This window comes from Talpa europaea, assembly GCF_964194135.1.
Source record: "Talpa europaea genome assembly, chromosome: 8".
NCBI classification, from domain to species: domain Eukaryota; kingdom Metazoa; phylum Chordata; class Mammalia; order Eulipotyphla; family Talpidae; genus Talpa; species Talpa europaea.
The window spans coordinates 30,570,058-30,590,295 of NC_140075.1; positions in this window are offsets into that span (position 1 = coordinate 30,570,058).

Genomic DNA, 20,238 nt, shown 5'->3' on the forward strand with positions numbered 1-20,238 from the left:
TTTCTGGCCCTGAGCTTAGCCACAAATATGGCTTAAAAACAAGATGAAGCTGGGACAGGACAGTAACCACAGGGTGGTAAAAAGTGATCACAGCTGGATGTCAAGAAGGGAATAGGGAGGGAGCGGGGCGGGTGAAGATAATATTCCTCTGAACTGGCCATTTCTGCTCACTCCCAAGGAGGGAATAAAAAAACATAGATAAAGTCTTTAGGTGATAGATGATGCTGACCTGACTCAAACCCCCAGGAAGTCTTAAAAATGCTCATCAGAAAGAGTAGCCTTGGATTACAACACAGGCCCTTCAGGAATGTGCAATGTGCTCCTTTGTTTGTTTAAGTATCTGGTGATTTTAGAGGCTTTTACAAGTAGCCAGAGTAGATCCCAAGATTCTCCAAGCCTTGACTTCCTCTATGCATGACCCATAATAGGCCGAGTATTTGTTCACTGGGTATCCCACACCTGTGCATTGCCCAAAGCTTCCACAGCACCTCACGCCTAGAAAGCCGTTCCCTTACTTAGAGGAGCCGGTGTTTGTGTTTCAGGCATGCCTTGAGTCCTGCTTCTTCCTGGCGCTTTCCCTGGTCACCCAAATTCACAGCATTCTCTTGACACGAAATTCAATTACTTAGATTTTTGCAACCAGCGCTATCGTTCCTCAATACCACTGGCAGGACACAATACCTGTTTTCTCTCTGAAGAGAAGAAACTATATTTCGCGATTTGTTTTAATACTGCTAGTATGTGTTGTACTTTCACATTTTCAAAGAACTCTGGGTACATCGTCTTATCTGATCCATACAAGAATGCTGTGAGGTAGATGGCTATTAGGTCCCCTTTGGTTGCAAGTAACAAAAGTCCAGCTTGCTGGAGCTTAAGTAGAAACGGGAATTTAGGGCCTCCCCGGTGGTGCAGCGGTTGCGCGCTGGATTGCGAAGCTGCCCGCGGCCTCTGCGGCGCCGGTTCGATCCCCGGCTGCTCCCCGGCCACTGGAGGAGGGTCCCACATGGCGCGCAGACCTCTCCTGCCGCCCGCTGCTCCCCTCAGCAGTGTACTTCGGTCCTTCTGCCTGTTCTGCTCCCTGCTCTGGCTCTGGTGAATTCTCTCACCCTCCCAAGCTTCTGACTGTACCCAGTGCTTGTATAAAAAAACAAACAAACAAATAAATAAATAAATAAATAAGACATGCTTCTATTAAAAAAAAAAAAAGAAAGAAAGAAAGAAAGAAATGGGAATTTAGTTTTCATAGAACCCAAGGAAGATTCCAGGATAGATTTGGTGAGCTCAGGACTGGAGTAAGAGATTTGGTGCCTCTAAGAAAAACTTTCTCCTTCCCTGCCTCCCACACTCTCCTCCCCTTCCCCACCCCCCAACATTTATATTACTGACATTCTCTTCTGACCCTTTGGGTTAGTCCTTTGGGGTGCAGATATTCTGTTCCCATGTCAATATGTATAAAACATAAGTCCTCAACAGAATCGCAATATTGGAGGGAGAAATAAATCTCCAAAGAAAGGCAAGGTCTACACTAGAGAAAAATGGGAGGACATGACACATACTGAAAACAGATCCCCACCACTGAAGATTATCCTTATTACCCTCTGCTGTCCAAAGGATAGTCAATCCCTCTCCTAGCTACAGTACTGTCTCTCAGATTGTGACCCTCTGGCTTGCCGCTCTAAGAGTCACAGCCCTCTTGTTGTCCCCCACGGCTCACAGCTTGGCTCTTGCAGCCCACAGCCAGAAGCCAGACTCTTGTGGCTCGTGGCTGGAAGCCAGGAGCAGACAGGCTTTCGAGGCTGGAGGCTGATCTCCTGTGATGGGTTGTTGGTGACTAGGAGCACCAGCTTCATGTCCTGGCTCCTGCCATGGCACCTGGCAGCCTGATCGGGCTCCTGCCCTATGGATGCTGCTCCCAGTGCATGCTGCAGTCCTGTCTCCCCCTCAGGGGAGTCCTTTCTCACCTTTGTTCTGTTGCAATCCAGCTGAGAGGAGAGGAGTCAGTCTTCACTCTGCAGGCACCTTGCCGCCCATCTCCATAACAAATACCCTTAAGATCCAGGTCATCTTTAGATGTGGAGGGAGATGAAAAAGAAATCTTCAGGAATGATAAGTAACAAATACATCAGAGATATTTAGCAATTAATGTTCCCAAAACAGTTATGTCTACTTGTATTCTTTTGCTCAAACTATGCCTTTTACCTCCATCTTAACCCCCTTCTTGAATCTCTGGCTGGAAAAAGCCCATTCACTTTCAGATCCCACTCAAACATCTTTTCTCTGTAGCTTTAACTCACTCAAGAAATAAGTCACTGATTCCTAGACACTGTAGCATTGGCCTTGCACATTTGATACGATCTTGTCCTCTTCCTACATATCCTGACAAGACTGTGAGGGCCTCTAGGACAGATTTATTCTCCTGTAGCTTATTGGCGTTTGGGTCTCCAGTGCTTAGCACAGAGCCTTGTGCATAGGAAGTACTTATGTATGCTTATGGCATGAATGGACAAGTGAATGAAAGATGGGAAGTAGACTGAATTTACTCGTTGGATTAGAAGTTGCACAAATGGATTCCAAAGTGATTTACAATTCAGTCTCTTGTTACTTAGAGGTGTACCAAGACTGAAGTCCTAGAAAGGAAATCAGTTGGTCTTGGAGGGGGATCAAAAGAAACAACTCAGTCCCTAGCATTGTTATGTCTGGAATGCCGAAGGAAAAAGAAAGAATAAATATAAGCTTGCAAGTAGCAAGATATAATCAGATTATTTTGGTCACTGCCTCTCAGTTCTAACCATAGGAGTCTACAAAAAAAAAAAAAAAACATAATCTGACCTGTGTCAAACAGTGAAAAATTATAGTGGGTGTTCTTCTCCTTAACAGTGTGCACAATTAATTCACCTAATCTCTTGTGGTTGTGAACCACTTAACTGCTTTTACATCCCCAGACCTTTCCACTTAAGGATCTGGAAGCAGATGCTTCCCATATCTGCATGAAGCAATTGCACATGATCTCAAAAATGAACTAAAACTTTGAACATACTCAAAAATGAACTAAAACTTGACCGCCCAGGATTATAAAAACTGTCACTATCTCCAACACATGATTGAGACTAGTGCACTTTCTGGGAGGTTATGAGCAGAAAAAATAGAATAAAAATTTGTAGACCCAGAAGGCTCTTGGGAGTATAGTATTACCCCTTATCCTGCTCATGGAAAAGCATTACCCAAGATGTCAGGTGTCCATACAGGTCACACAGCAAGTCAGGAATGTTGATGCCCTACTCCTTGGAGAAGTTTATTTTTGCATTTGCAGCAGGAAAACCTTCTTTGTGAAGAGTGATCCAGACTGTTGCAGCCATTCAAAATGAAATCTGTAAAATAGACTCTAAATTTATCAGGCTTTCTAATATGGGTCAAATTGGGAAGAGTTTCAAGGGATAGGATAAATTTTCATTTAGGGTACTCTCTAAGATGCCACATTTCTGGCCTTTCAGAGAATCTGAACAACCAAAATGTTGGAAGAACAACTTGGAAGGTTAAAGACATTGCTGGACAGAGAGAAGGGTTGGGAGGAGACATGAGAGAGATGATGCCACCAGAGAGAGAGACTGATAAAGAGCTATTATTAACCAGTATCCACTAGCCAACCCTGGAGGAAGAAAACATTTCTTTTTAACATTAGTCTTGGCCATATGACATACTTCAGCCAAAAATACATGAATGGAAATGACATCTTATCTCCAGGCAGCAGATTTTAAGAGTGAGTGTGTATTTGCCTGATGTGGAATCATGAAGTCAGGCTTTGTTTTAGCTTCCATGCACTAGATCCCAGGTGACTACTGGTTTCTAGAATCAAACAGGTGAGGTTGGATTCCAGCTCAGCTGTGTACCTGTAAGTTGCCTACATATAAACCACTTGTATCCAGAAATTGACTGGCATAGTAAAAGATTCTGCAAAGTCACGGGAATGTCTCAAGCTGAATGAGGAGTCGCAACATAGAAGAAGAACCAGCAGTGACCAAGCTGAGGCCCCTACCTGCTCAAGCAAAGTCTTGGACTCCAAAAGCAGAGACCAGTGTCAGTGCAGGAGGCCATCTATCCCCCATCATATTTCCCCCTCAGCCTTCCCATATCAGTTTCACTCCAATTTCTTATCCCAATGCTTTGCCTAGCTGATTTCCAGTGGGATCCGCTGGGCCTGAGCAGACAAGCCTTCTCATGTGAGTGTATATGTGTATGTGTGCACACATGTGTATACTCAAATTTTCAGAAATCTACTTTGTATACAGAGGATAATAGCATGTACTCTTCTTTATATAGATGTTCTCTAAACTAGTTACCTTCTTCCTAGGAAGAGTAACTTAGATCTAACACTCAATGAGGGCTTCCCATTATACTTTGGAGCCATGCTTACAGCTGCTACCAGTGTCCCAAACCAGGGTTTTATCTCACAGGAGGTGCCAGTGTCATTCAGGAAGGAGGGAAAAACCTTTACTCATATAATACTTCAGTCTAGACCCTCCTCCAAAGAGAAAATGCAATTTAAGGCAAGTTAAGAAGCAGCACTGGAAATACATAAATATTATGTTTTAAATATGAGTTAAAAAGCTAGCTGATCAATAGAACTCAGAAGCTAAAGCTGAAATTCACCTCCTAATGGAGTCATATTACATATGTTTATTCTGACCTTCACTTTTATGTAGCATCTACCTCTACATGAGAATTCCAGAGAGTTAAGAAATGCACTGGTGCAGTCTCCTCTTTTTATTGAAGAAGTTGACCCAGAGAGGTTAAGAGGCATGCCAGCTCCAGCAGGCTGCTACATCACAGGGGGTTAGGAGATGTTCTAGCACCAGGCAAACCCCTGGCTGTTTTATTATGTAAGGAGACCAACCTTTGTTGCTGAATCTTGATTGGGGTGAATTTTCTCCTTTTTCTATGGCCTTTTCATCAGCACAGTTGCCATCAGCCTTTCATCATGTGCCTGTTTACTTTGTGTTTCACTAAATGCTCTTTACAGAGGCTATTTTGGTTGCTTCCTAGACACAGAAAATGTTTTGTTTAGACCCCACCTTGTGTTCAGAGTGTCTGGGTCCTGCTAAAGCTGATTGAATTTGAGAAAGAAAAAAGAGAAATCAAGCAAACAGAAAGAGATAGTTACAAATCTTACTTGAAGATTTCTTCCTTCCTCTACATGCCTCTCTGCTCCTCTTTCTCCTTCCCCTGGCTCACTGAGAACTCTGCACCACTTACTGAAGTGGTTATGGGAGCAGTGTTAGAAAGATAATATGAATCTTAGAAATATGTCTCATCCTCTAGAGAGATACCATGATGCCAGAGTTCCATCCATTATTCTAGTCTTAACTCAGAGAGCCCTTGGGGAACACTATGTCTACCGCAAATTATAATATACCTATAAAATCTTTCTATAATAAGTGTAATTTCCCAAGAAAACAACACTTCTCATGACATAGATGAAACCCAATTTGGATTGCAGCTAGCTGTTTTAAATGCATTTTTTTAAATGGAAAGAAATTTTCAAATTCCCTACGTATGGTGCATTTTTAATCCTATATAGAGTTATTTCTCAATTGAAACCCACCTTAGGGAAGGGAACATTTTCCCAGGAGAGCTTTTCTGACTTTACCCACTTGCAATGCTAATGATTAATTTATGAACTATTCATATGTCTATAAAAAAGTTTTCTGATGAGAAAAGGAGCCAAGCATTCTGACCTCTTCCCAAAGATAAGACAAGATGCATTTGGGTACAAACTGGAACTGAGAAATTCAGATCAAATATTAGCAACTTTACTCTTATGGCAAATATACTAAGATGATTCTCCTGTGTTGACGGACTTTAGAAAGGATCTTCTCATGCTACATAAATTTAGAGACCTTTAATCTGAATTAGTTGGGGTAGAATCTTGCCAAAGGCAGGCGTATCCATTGATATTCCATTTCCCATCCCAATTGTCCCAACTACTATGTTTGCTTCAGTAGCACATACACCAATTGTCCCACTACTCAGATCCCAAATACCAGGTAAAAAATAATAAAGACCAAGACTTCAAGGTAGAAGACCTCATTGAAGTAGAATGAAAAATACCAGTCCTCATCCAGTCAACAAGAATATGGATTTCTGTGGGGGAACCCTAATCCACTCTGAGCATGTGGGTCTTATTACTCAATACAGACACCAAGAGGTAGATGACGAGAGTTCAGGACTTCATATTTTGGGGATTTTTCTGTGGTTTTTTAAAGATTTTTATTTATTTTATTTATTTTGCATAGAAGAACTGGGGTGTAGGCCACGGGTGGGTGGGGGTGGTGAGAGGGTTCACCAGAGAGAGAGTGGGGAGCAGAAAACAGGCAGATCTATTGAAATACACTGCTAAGAGGAGCAGCAGGTAAGACAAGAGAGGTCTGCTGCACCATGTGGGTTAGCTCCCTGGCCAGGGATCGAACTCAGACCACTGAGGTGATAGCCTGAGACTTATCCCTAGGCCATCAAGGAGGCACATGGACTTCATATTTTGATACTTTTTATAGAGATTTACCTCTTTAAGACAGAATTTAGACAGTTAGAATTCAGTTTACTTTTTGAAAGATAAATTCATACAATGTTTTTTCATTCATCAGCAAATTATTCAGCATAATATGAGCCTGAGACTGAAGACTGAGTGACAAACATGGTCCTGGTCCTTGGGGTTCTCACAAATCATGCACTTTAGAGATCTTCAACCCACATATGAGGAATGTTACAAAAAAGGCAAGTAGCCTGCACTGAAGTGCCTACCATATAGCCTGATCTAAGGAGTGGAGGAGGGCCTGTCTGAAGAAAGAAACTTTTTAGAGAGATCTTTAAGCTAGAGCTAAAGAAAGGACAGTAGTTAGGTGGCAAAGAGGTCATTGAGTGAGAAAATGTTCAAACCTTTAATAGTCTGTATAAGCAAGACTGTAATATGTTGTAGGGACTGGCTTAGCCAATTTAGGCTACAATAACAAAATACCCTAGCCACTGCTGGGTGGCTTAAATAACAAATGATTTTTTCTCACACTTCTGAAGGCTGGGGAGTCCAAGATCAAAGTGTCTGCAGATTCAGTGTCCTACCGAGTGTCCTACCTTTCTTCCTAGTTTATAGTTCTTGCTGTAACCTCACTTGATAGAGAAAAAGCTAATCTCATCTTGGGGCTCCACCCACATGATCTAATTATATCAAAGGCCCACCTCCAAATATCATCACATTGAAGATTAGGCTTCAAGATTTTAATTTGGGGGTCACACAGACAAACATATATGTAACAATGACTAAAAGACTAGCGTGTAGATATTCAGGGTGAAGTGGGCAAGAGATTGGATGAGAGAGAGACAGAGGGAGACCAAGTAGGACATTGGGTTTGAGGTAGAGGAAGGGTTTTGACAAGTACAAGGGAATTTGGGGACATAATAAAACTATTGTTTTATAGTAGTGGTTACAAAAAGCTATACAAGTGTTAAAAGTCAGATTTGTACGACAGAAATGTATTTTACTGTTTATAAATTTCAAAACTAAAATAATAATAACTAGAGAGATATCTGATGCAAAAAAATGCAAAATAATATCTTGTCACTCATTTGGTTGATATTTAAGTTTGTGGTAATATTTGCTGTATTTTATTGCATTTGAAATATATCTGAGTAAAATTTAAAAATTAATATTAGTATACTCTCAGACATCTAAAAACTGTACAATAATACTTATTCATTACCTGTGGCTAAGTTATGTTTATGAACACATTGCCAAGAGATCGCCCGAGTTGTAGCATTTAACCTTCAATATAAAAATAAGCATATCCAGGGCCTCCCTGGTGGTGCAGCGGTTGAACGCTGGGCTGCGAAACTGCCCGCAGCTTCTGCAGCGCCGGTTCGATCCCCGGGTGCCGGCGAGGGTCCTACATTGCACACAGACCTCTCCTGCCGCCCGCTGCTCCCCTCAGCAGTATACTTCGGTCCTTCTGCCTGCTCTGCTCCCCGCTCTGGCTCTGGTGAATTCTCTCACCCTCCCGTGCTTCTGACTGTACCCAGTGCTTGTATAAATAAACAAATAAATCTTTAAAAAAAAAAAAAAACAAGCATATCTGATTGGACCTAATTTGATGTCCTAATATCAAAATAATACTAAATGGCCCATAAATAAATACACTTACTACCATGCAGAATTATTTTACTCATTAAAAAACTTTTACAAAACATGCGTTGGGCATTTGTAATGAAAAGATATTTTTGTCAAATAGTATCTTAAGTTAGCTAATACATGAACATATGATCTGACACTATATGCTATACTAATTACCAAAGATGAATGAGAAAAGAAAGCAGTGAGTGTAACTTCTAAATTATTCCTTAAAACTAACTGAGGATCCAATGGCTTCACATACAATGTACAAAATTTGTTGGAAATTAAAAAAGTATTGGGAAAATTATGTCATAGCACATGATAACGAATTGCAGACGTGACAAACTCAATGACTCTCAGTTTAATCTGAAATTAAATTTGGTGTATTAGTGCATATGATTTGTAAGCATAATGAGTTTATTCCTAGTTTTATAGTTTTATATATATTCAAAATAACATTATCCTAAGAACAATTAATATTGATAATAGAGGTTCAGGGAATGCCTGTCTTTTTAGTATATCAGACCCACTGTCCTAGAGCAGTTTATTCTGTAAAGGAATCACTTTTACAAGAATAAAAATGTTTCATGCTTTGGAAAGTCAAATTATCTCATTTTTTCTCAAATGTTATGAGGTCAAGCATATTTTTGGCCTGGAGCAAGTAGACCGAGTCTAATCTTCATTTTTGTTTCATTTTTGTGTATTGTGCAAGAGTCATCCAGTTTCATCCTTTTGCATGTTGCTATCCAGTTTTTTCAACATTTATTGAAGAGACTCTTCTTTTTCCCTTAGATAGTCTCAGCTTTTGGTTGTAAATCAATTTCTGGTTTCATTAATCTTGATGAAACAGGTACCCTCTCACTAACAAGATTATACCCCTTAATTCCCACAGAGAAGGATCTTAGTCTCAGTTCTCTTAAATGATTTGTGCTTCACCTATTTTATTGTTTTGTAAAGTATCTTCCCCTTTTGCTCATTAAAAAAATTATTTTCCTGAGCATTTAGTAGCACAGCATTTTAAATAGCATTGCAGTTCAGATGACCCCAAAGAATCCTTGCTTCACATCTATATATAATCTATATATAAGTCCTTGAACTGAATCCAAACAGGATCACTCTGTCACCTGAATATGACTTTAGTTGTCTTCCCAAATGGTCTAAGAATGTTTCATTAGAGATCTCTGTACAGGACCAAATACCTCCTCTAAAAAAGTACAGTTATATCCTTACAAGCATCTCCTTAGATATTTGTCATTCATATAATTTGCATAACTCTGTACTACTTGGTAAGTATTATACCAGACAAAAGAGAAAACTTGGCTAATTAAATTTCATCTGCCCAACCTCCAAGTGGCATTATTCCTTAGTTCCCTTCATCCTTCCGAACCGCAGAGATTACTCACATTAATGTGAGTGTGCGCGCGCATGCACACACACACACACACACACACACCCCAAACACAAGTTTTCCACTGAGTACCAATCAACCAATCAAAGCAACCATGTGTAAAAAGTAACCAGTAGGCTGTAGTGGGAAATATTACAGAGTGCTTCACTCACTTTCCTACCCTCTTATTTCCCTTTTGGAGGTTCAAAGTGCAATATTTTTTTTCTCACTGCTATTTCATAGAGTTGGGAAACCAACTTTTTTCAATCTACTAAAAATCTATAATGATGTTTCTAGTAATGTTTGCATATTTTAAAAGGAAAACAGGAAATATGTATCTTATAATAGACAATTTAAAATCCTATCAAATGCTGCATGACAGGCTTTAACTAAAATTTCTGAGTAGTTTCTCAAGTTGCTAGATGCTACCTTTTCAACTAGAGGAGAAAGTCAATTTCTCCACCAGTGCCTGCTCACTTCATATCCCACCCCCAAAAGGGAAAAATAGCATCTGTGTATAGACTCAGGACAAGAAATCTATTACTTCAATAACTGGGTTCACAGGTCTCTCTAGCTGACTTTTCAAATCCTCTGTCATCAGTTTGGCTACAGCTTTAGTGTATTTTGGCGCATTCCCCTGGCTGCAGCTCAGCCCCGCTGACACATATGGAGGGGCCTGAATTCAATATTGGGGTAGACGATTTATGAGCACTTATAATCGTACACCACCCACATGCAGTTAAACCTGAAAAGAAACTATGGATATCCTTGCTGCGATGTGAAAATCTCCATTCTCCCTACACCTCACTTTTTCCAGATTACCATCTGCAAGGCGTGAGTGCGCACAGTCTGGAGCCAGGGCGCGGGAAGCCATTTTTCACAGCCTGAAGCATTCCTTTGATTTCAGCTCTACTGTGAGCAAGATTTTTCCCCTATGGGTCTTTTCCCCTCTTACCCCATGTTACGGTGAGTTTTTACACACAACTACAAAGCGCTGAGAAACCTTTATCACACTAGTCACCCAACAATGGGAAGGTATATGTGTCAGCATGCACATTTTTAAATTTGACCTCATAATAAAAAAAATACATATATATGAGGGGGAAATGCCATTGCAGAGAGCTACTGGGAATGGACTGTCTCTGAATTCAACAATTTTGCTTTCCATTCCTGCTCTATTGTTTAGGTTTCTCCTGACTTTACAAGATGGATCTGTTGACACACCACTTATCTGGCCATCAGCAAGACTCTCCGTCAACTGATGAACCAGAGGTAATTGACAGATATCAGGACAATAATGTAGGAAGTAGAGGAAGGGAGCTGGATCAAAAAGAATGGGTGGAGTGAATCAAGAAGGGAGTCCTGCTGAACAGAAGCTGTAGTGAGTTGAGAAGCAGCTGGAATGTAGAAGGTTAAGGAGCCCAGTCATGACAATAGCACATGTCTCAGCAGAGGCATCTAGAGCAGCGTGGCAAGGAATAGGTGATTTTTCCAGAAGCGACCTTTGAGCAGATTCTGTAGCAGCAACAGTTTGACTGGAATTACGGTGGTTCCAGATATTTGGCATGGAATGAGAGGAAACTGAGTAAAACCTCCTTGAGTATTCATAAGGTTCTGAGAGCTATATGCTTTGGGGAAGAGATAGACCAATGCTGCAGAGGCCACACTCACACTTAGGGATTAAACTACATTGAGCCAACTATAGGGCAGTACTGTGCAACTGTAACCTGCCTATATTTTCATCATTTTTAATATTCTCGTCTTTATTCATTTAACAATGATTCACTGAGCTACTCCCATAGTGTTCCCAATGCCGTGGAGAAGGCCAGTGCTTATTCAGTGGAATTCTAAGCTCTGTGATGGCAGAACTTTTGTTTTGTCCAATTTCACTTTTTTCTTGGTCTAGAACAAAGTGTTCACTAAATATATACTGAATTTTTAAAAAGCAATGTAAAAGATCAGTCTTTACTACCACTTGAGCACTATGGTCGATTTGTTTTGTTTAGTATAATGCTAACAGGATGAACAATGCACCCATTTCCAATTTCAAAGAACTTGACATATGGATGAGTCAGGGGCTAAAATTTCCTAAACTAAAAGAAATCCCAATTCCACCCTATAGTGGTTGTTATAGAAGAGACCATAGTCCAAGGAAGAGAAACTGTCTTTGGATCTGTCCTCTCAGCGTATGCACACAGAAGCAGGGAAAGCAGCTCCTGATATATGAACCTATGAGCTGGTGGAGGTGGACAGAGAGAGATTCCCTATCCTAAACAATGAGTGCTCTTAACTGTTACATTCGTCAGAATCACAGCGAGAAAGAGATGGCTCATTTAAATGGGCAAAGAGACTTTCCTGAAAGGGCTATAAAAAAAGGACAAAGTTAAGGAAAACCAAAAAATGGTGGTGTTGTGAGCTTTTAACTTAAAGTTATCGATAGCACCGGGAAAACACAGTTGCTGAGATCTGTAGCTGTGGGAGAGGACTACCTAACAGGTGCCCTGGTCCTGAGATGAGGACAGAGGCCACTGCCAAGCTGTGGCCCAGGCTGGAGGGAGTCAGGAGATGCACAGCGTGGTCTGTCTTCCCTCCAGCACTGTCCTCTGCCCCTGCAATCAAAAACCACAGGACTTGGGAGACTGGTTAAAGCAGCTCCTGGAGGTCAGCCTCTCTGTGCACAGAGTTGGAAAACAAATCTAAAGGGCAGAGAATGTCTAATGCAATCGCCATTTTGTGCCTCAACATCTATTTTCCTCTTTGAGAAAATATGTGTCTCCAGTATAGGAAACAGTTCCCATCAGTGTGTGCATTGTCATGACGCCCTGTGATTTACAATGGTTTGACTGGTTAACTAATGGTTTTTCATTTTCACAGTGGTATGAAAGTGATACATTTTCAGGAGAAACTAGTATGAGACTCTTTCATGATACTTTGCAGTGGCGGTGAATCATAGCTCCCAATCAGCATTTTGTCAGTATTTTCAACTTCCTATGGATTTATCAGATGCAGGCCAATAATGGGTCCAATAATGGGGTAGTAGGTTGATTCCCAAGGAAATGATGCTATATCCAAGGCTTAGCATTGGTCTCCAATGCTAACCTTAGCATTGGTTAGAAGGTAGGACATTGAGCAGTACAGTAGTCAGCTCAATCTTGATGAGGTAATCACGTTAATGAGCTTTGATCTCTGTTGCCACAGCAACTTTGTGTAAGAGTACCATTGAACAAGCACCAGATTGACTGAGAAATATTCTTTCAGCCACAAGATGATCTCATCTTATTCACCTCAATACCAAGAGCTTCTCTTCAATGAAATGTAATCTGGTGGCATTTGGGGTAAAAGAATATTCTGTCCCCATTATAAGAAATCTGTCCTTTTGCATTTCCCCTTATCAATCTTCATAGCATGTTCTTTCGAAATTCCTGGCCAACTGATTTTTAGCCACATCCCATATAGATGTAGTTACAAATCTTAGCCATCTTCCAGTGACCTGTGTAAACAACCAAATGTGCAGCTTTAATGTTCTACTAACTGGAATAATTTCCCTTCACCGTGGTTTTTCAGAGCCACCTGACTGAGACTATAATCAATTACTGCCCACTTTTGGCTTTGCCTATATTTTATAAAACCAGGCCCAAATTTTTTCTTCCCCAGTCACATGGATATAAGGAGCTCTGTATATGACATTGCTGTGCACTGAGAAAGAAGAGGCAATATATCAGAAGTGAGTGTTGAGAGCGCCATCTTCTCATGTTGAAGCCAATCTTTATTTTATACACCTTTTCACTTGATGGATTGCTATTGCACATTCCAAGTTTTATGGAAAGTGGATCAGATACAAGTGGTTTATCAGGGCAACTCAGGTCCCATGATCACAGTTTTCCAAAGAAGTATGATGATTTGAATGGTGGCTCCCTAAAATGATCTGTCTATGTAGTGGCTGGACCAATTTACATTCCTAGCAGCAGTGTATTAGGGTTCCTTTTTCTCCACATCCTCACCAGCACTTGGTGTTTCCTATGGAATATAGAGAAACTGAACAGAAGATCAAGAAAAAGACAAAACTTGCAAGCAGACCATAGATCTGAGTAATACAGCAGAGAAAGGCAAGGGAGAGGGGTCAAAACAGGGAAAGGCAGAGCACAAGGGACTATGGTGAAGATCACAGGTGCTGTGGTGGTGGGAGAACCATGGGGACTAGCCTAAATGGAGAAACCAATTACTTCATAAGAATGAACAATGATATAAGAATATAAATAAATGTAGAGGGGGAAAAAAATAAAATGACCTATCTCCTAGAACACATGAATGGGGATTTATTTGGAAAAAGCATTTTTACAGACAGAATTAAGGATTTTTAGATGAGATTATCCTGGATTATTGAGATATGGCCTAAATACAATGACAAGTTTTCTTATTAAAGACAGAAGACAGAGGACAAGCCCGTGTGAAAATGGAGGGAGAAATTGGAGTTAAGCAGTCACAAGCCAAGGAATGCTTGGAACAAGAGAAGCCAGAAGAGGAAAGAAAGAATTCTCTGCTGGAGACTCAAAGAGAACATGGCCCTGCTGACACCTTATTCGAATTTCTACTCTCCAGAATGGTAAGAGAACAAATTTCTATTTTTTTAAGTCACCAAGTTTGTGATGATTTTTTAGTGCAGCCACAGAAATATTTAGTTTCGATGAGGGCCCACAGGCAAGGCAGAAGCTGTTTAAAGTGGGAATAATTCTGTGCAGAAAGTATCATTCCAGAACACTAGAGACCTGAACTTATTTCTCCTACTGGAGCTTGCCAAAGGTAGAGGGAAAGGTTGGTTTTCTCAGACTTGGTTGGGGGTGCAGGACGTCCTTAAACAACAGAGGACCAGGAGAATTTGGAGGTTCACACATGGTTCTCAATCTTTTAGCCTGCCTAAATATACTCATAGCTTAGAAGTCACCCTTTTCCACTCAAGCCTTTTTCTTATACAAGACCAAGTGTTGTTTCACATTTACTAATGCAGTAACCAGTCTCTCCATGGAATTAGACAATCTGCCAAGTGCCATATAGATCGTATACATTGGGAGTCAATCCCAGGTATATTTTAATCTTCAGCACATGCACCTCCTATTTAACCACATTTCAAGTCCCTAAAAAAGCTATGTAATAGGGGAAAGGTAGACATAGTGAATGTGCTTAGCCTCAGATGATCTTCAATCATATTCAACCCATAACTAGAGAAGATAAGAAATTCTTTAAAAACTACCCTGGTGAATAATATTCCATTGTGCATATATACCATATCTTCTTGATCCAGTCATCTATTTTGGGGCATTTGGGTTGTTTCCAGGTTTTACCTATTGTAAATAGTGCTGCAATGAACATAGGTGTACAGGTGTTCAATCAAAAAAAGATAAACTCATGCCATTTGCAGCAACATGGATGGAACTAGAAGGAATTATGCTCAGTGAAATAAACCAGAAGGAAAAAAAATATTGGATGGTTTCACTTATAGGAGGAATATAGGGAAACCAAATAAGACATTAGTGTAAAAAAATAGTAACAGTACAAAACACAACAAAGCAAAAAACGGACAATTATAAATCAGAGACAGACTGCAGGGAAGGAGGAGGGAGAGGGATCAGAGGGAGGGAGGGAGGCGCACAGGGGACTGAGGTGATGGTGCACGGGTGCCTTGGGGAAGGAAACTTTATGGGGACTACACCTGAGGGGGTGGGGAGAAGCAAATATTGTTTAAAAATGAACAATGATGTAAAAATTAAAAAATAATAATGAATCTACCCTGGTGAGATAGAGTTGCCCTGAAGCTACAGAAGGCCAAGGATTCTTTAGATACTTCCAAAGAGGCTAATTGATTTCCCACTATGGCCCTAGTTGGGCATTCAAGGCTGATAATTTGTCCTTTTCTCTATTTATTGTCGCTGGGTTTCCAGAAGTAGCCAACTCATGGCATAATCTAAGTAATCTAAATCACCCGACAAAATGACTAAAGCCAGTCACATGATCTCCCATTGCCTTGCCTTTCACCTGCACACCGTTCCATGAAACAGCTGTTGATAATTTGAGTAACCATTATTCCTCCATGTACTGTGCTATCCATTACACTTTGGCAAGCATATTATCTGTACCCTCATCAAATATGTGAGCAAGTTAATCACAGAATCCCATTTTGAGGATCTGTTTTCAGAAACAAATCATGGTTTCATTTCCTGGCAAGTTCCCAGCAGCAAACAGATGGCCACTCAAAGGGATAATTAAAGAGAAGGAATTAAAATGAAAGAACATTTACAAGAATGTGGGCCAGGTTGTGTTAAACCAACAAGAAATGGTAGAGCCACCTGAACTTGCAAGGGTAGATTACTTACCACCACTAGACTTGACGGTAGCAGGGCAGGAATTGTTTGTTGGAACTTAGAGCTGAAGATGTAGGAAGGTCATCCAGCGGGAGCTGTGACTTTTGCTATAGAAATCCAGCCACTGCAAAGTAGCTGTGACGGAAAAGAAGCCAGGGGAAGTAAACGCTCTGACATTTCTTCCCTCATGCCTTCCAATCTCCTGCTGATGCTTTCCATTGGACAAATCCAATCAGAGGACAGAAGTATGACCTCTGAATCAGTCATGTGCTCCACTTACTTAGGGAAACAAAAAAAACATCTATACAGGAGCAGCCAATATGTCTGCCAATTCCCTGGTCTGACACAGTCATCAACTGGGGTATGATTAAGATATGCTGGAACCAGCCACTCGGCCTTTCAACTCCTGATCTTTCCTTCTTTGATCACCAAAAAGGAGAAAGTAAACACCATGCCACCTCCTGAGGCTGAATATTTGCACTTTTCCCCTAACCGGACTTCTATGACTTGAAGGTACATGAGCTTAAGAATCAAATAAATGTGGACCCGATCTCTCAGCTCTGACATTTTCAACTTTTGTGACAATGGGCAATAAATTGGACCCGATCTCTCAGCTCTGACATTTTCAACTTTTGTGACAATGGGCAATAAATTGGTTACTTTGAACATTAGTTGCCCCATCTGTATAGTTTGCAATAATAACCACCCTAACAAGAGTGTTGCAGAGAGTAAATGAAATAATGGAAAATTCTTAATAGGGTTTTTCACACATGGTAAATACTCTTTAAATATTCCCTTTCCATATTGACCTTTCTCTTGTGCTGCGGCAGCCACCGTGTAAAGCACTTTTGTAGCTCATTTTACGGGAGAACACATTCCAAGTTCCAATCAGCTTATAAAACAAAAACCTTTTGAATACAGCTTGTTTTTAAGTTGAGAAGGTCCTGTATTTAGGCAAAACTGTCAAGGAGTGATTAATGGTCATATTTTCAGAAATGATAGGATATTCTAACTGGAATAAAGTGAGTTCATTCTTCAAGAAATGGATAATTATATAAGAAATGCTACATAACAGAGGGAAATAACCTCAAATCTATACTCTGGAAAATGCTCTGGAAGGATAGCCACAAAACTATTAATAGTGGCTGACTCTGGAGACCAGTGTGGGATTGGAGAGCTGTGAGCAATGAAAACAGACTCTTAGTTTTTTCTCGATTTAGATATTGCTTAAATAATTTACAATGGCCATGCATATTTGTTCTGCCAAATTCTTTAAAACATTTAAAATTCTTGCATGAATTCAAGGGCTAGATAAGATGTCAATATTTGGTCATAGCAAACTGTCTGCTATAAAGAACAGTCATGGACTACAACTGTGGCTATATGACATGTAATAAATAAGATGGCATAAATCTCATTGTTTTTTACCAAAAATAAAAAGTGTCTTAATGATTTACTATAAGGCATGTAAACCAATGCTATTAGCCCACAATATTATCTCCAAGAAGATATATCTGTTTATTTTTATTTACGCCAATACTTAGTCTAAAAATGTTACGTGCTCAGTAGTATATAAATAATGAGTATTTTTTTAAATGAGAGACAGTGGTATGTTGCACATAACACAAATAGATTGTCATGAGCTGAATGTCAGTTCCCTCATTTGTAAAATGGGGGAGTTGGTAACATGAGTAGTTCTAAGAATACTCAAAATTTTATTTTTTAATTAATTTAATTTTAATATATATATATTTATGTCACTGTTCATTTTTTATATTATTTTTTTAATTTTTTACATCATTGTTCATTTTTAAACAATGTTTGCTCCCCACTCACCCATTCCTTCCCCCCACGTCAGGTGTAGTTCCTGTAGAATTTCCTTCACCAGTGCAGGCATGTACCATCACCTCAGGCCCCTGTGCTCCTCCCTGTCTCCCTCTGATCCCTCTCCCTCCTCCTCCCCTGCAGGATGTTTCTGATTTATAACTGTTTTTGTTTTGTTGTGTTTTGTATTATTATTTTTTCCCTGATGTTTTATTTGGTTCCCCTATATTCCTCCTGTAAGTGAAACCATCTGGTATTTTTATTTTTCCTTCTGACTTATTTTACTGAATACAATTCCTTCTAGCTCCATCCATGTTGCTGTGAATAGCATGAGTTTATCTTTTTTGATTGCTGAATAGTATTCTATTATGTATATATACCACATCTTCTTGATCCAGTCATCTGTTTTTGGATAGTTGGGCTGTTTCCATATCTTACCTATTGTAAATAGTGCTGCAATAAACACAGGGGTACAGGTATTCTTTGGAGTCAATGTTTTTGTGACCTTTCGGTAGATCCCTAGTAGTGGAGTTGCTGGGTCGTATGGTAGCTCCATTTTTAGTAGATTGAGGAACCTCCGGTCAGCTTTCCATAGTGGTTGGACCAATTTGCACTCCCACCAGCAGTATAAGAGAGTTCTTTTTTCACCACATCCTCGCCAACATTTGTTGTTGCTAATTATTTGGTATGTGCCATTCTCACTGGTGTAAGGTGGTATCTCATTGTGGTTTTGATTTGCATTTCCCTGATGATAAGGGATGGTGAACATATTTTCATATGCCTATTGGCCATTTGCATTTCCTCTTTGCAGAAATGTCTTTTAAGATCTTCTGCTCATTTCTTGACTGGATTGTTTGCTTTGTTCTTGTTGAGTTGTGTGAGTTCCTTGAATATTTTTGTGGTCAGTCCCTTAACAGGTATATGGAGTGCCAAGATTTTTTCCCAATCAGTGGGGTGTCTCTTTATTTTGGTTAATGTCTCTTTTGCTGTCCAGAAGCTTTTCAGTATGATGTAATCCCAGGTGTTAATAAGACTATAACTTTAATAAACTGGTATTATCCAATCTTAAAACCCAGTGAGAACTGACATTGAATCTCCAATTATTTATTATAATAAATATTTTTTGATTTCTTCTTCAGATTTATTGTTTGTGTATAGGAAGGCTACTGACTTTTGCGTGTTGATTTTGTATCCTGCCACTTTACTGAACTGATTGATGAGTTGAATTAGTTTTTCGTGGAGTTTTTGGGGTTCTCTATGTATATTATCATATCATCTGCAAATAGTGATAGTTTGACTTCTTCTTTTCCTATTTGGATTCCTTGTATGTCTTTCTCTTGTCTTATTGCTCTGGCTAGGACTTCCAGTATTATATTGAAAAACAGTGGTAAGAGTGGACATCCTTGTCTTGTTCCAGATCTTAATGGAAATGCTTTCAGCTTTTCACCACTGAGAATGATACTGGCTGTTGGCTTGTCATAGATGGCCTTTATGATGTTGAGGTATGTTCCTTGTATCCCAAGAATTTCAAGGGCTTTTATCATGAATGGGTGTTGCACTTTGTCGAAAGCTTTCTCAGCATCTATTGATATTATCATATGGTTTTTATATTTCTTTTTGTTGATGTGTTGGATAACGTTGATTGATTTTCGGATGTTGAACCATCCTTGTGTCCCTGGCATGAATCCTACTTGGTCGTGGTGAATTATCTTATGGATACATTGTTGGATTCTGATAGTTAAAATTTTATTGAGGATTTTTGCATCAGTGTTCATTAGGGAGATTGGCCTACAGTTTATCGAAACAAAAAAAATCAAATACTTGGGAATAAATCTAACAAAAGAGGTAAAGGACCTATACAAAGAAAACTATAAAACACTGTTAAAAGAAATAGAAGAAGACACAAAGAAATGGAAAGACATCCCCTGCTCATGGATTGGAAGAATAAACATTATTAAAATGGCCATCCTACCAAAAGCAATATACAGATTAAATACTATTCCAATCAAAATTTCAATGTCATTCTTCAAAGAAATAGAACAATTATTAATGAAAAAAAGAAGGGAATGGAGGCATCACTCTCCCAGACTTCAAACTATACTACAAAGCCATAATCATCAAAACTGCATGGTATTGGAACAATAACAGACACACAGACCAATCGAATAGAAAATCCAGAAATAAACCCACAGATTTATGGTCAACTAATATTTGACAAAGGAGCAAAGAATATGCATTGAGCAAAGAAAGTTTGTTCAATAAATGGTGCTGGGAAAACTGGGTCGCTACATGCAAAAGAATGAAGCTTGACCACTACCTCACACCATGCACAAAAACCAACTCAAAATGGAACTAGACATAAGACCTGAAACCATAAAATACATAGAAGGAAATATAGAAGAAACACTACGTAATATGCACATCAAAGACATCTTCACAGACACATCACCCAAAGCAGTGAGAGTGAAGGCAAAGATAAACAGCTGGGACTACATCAAATTAAAGAGCTTCTGCAC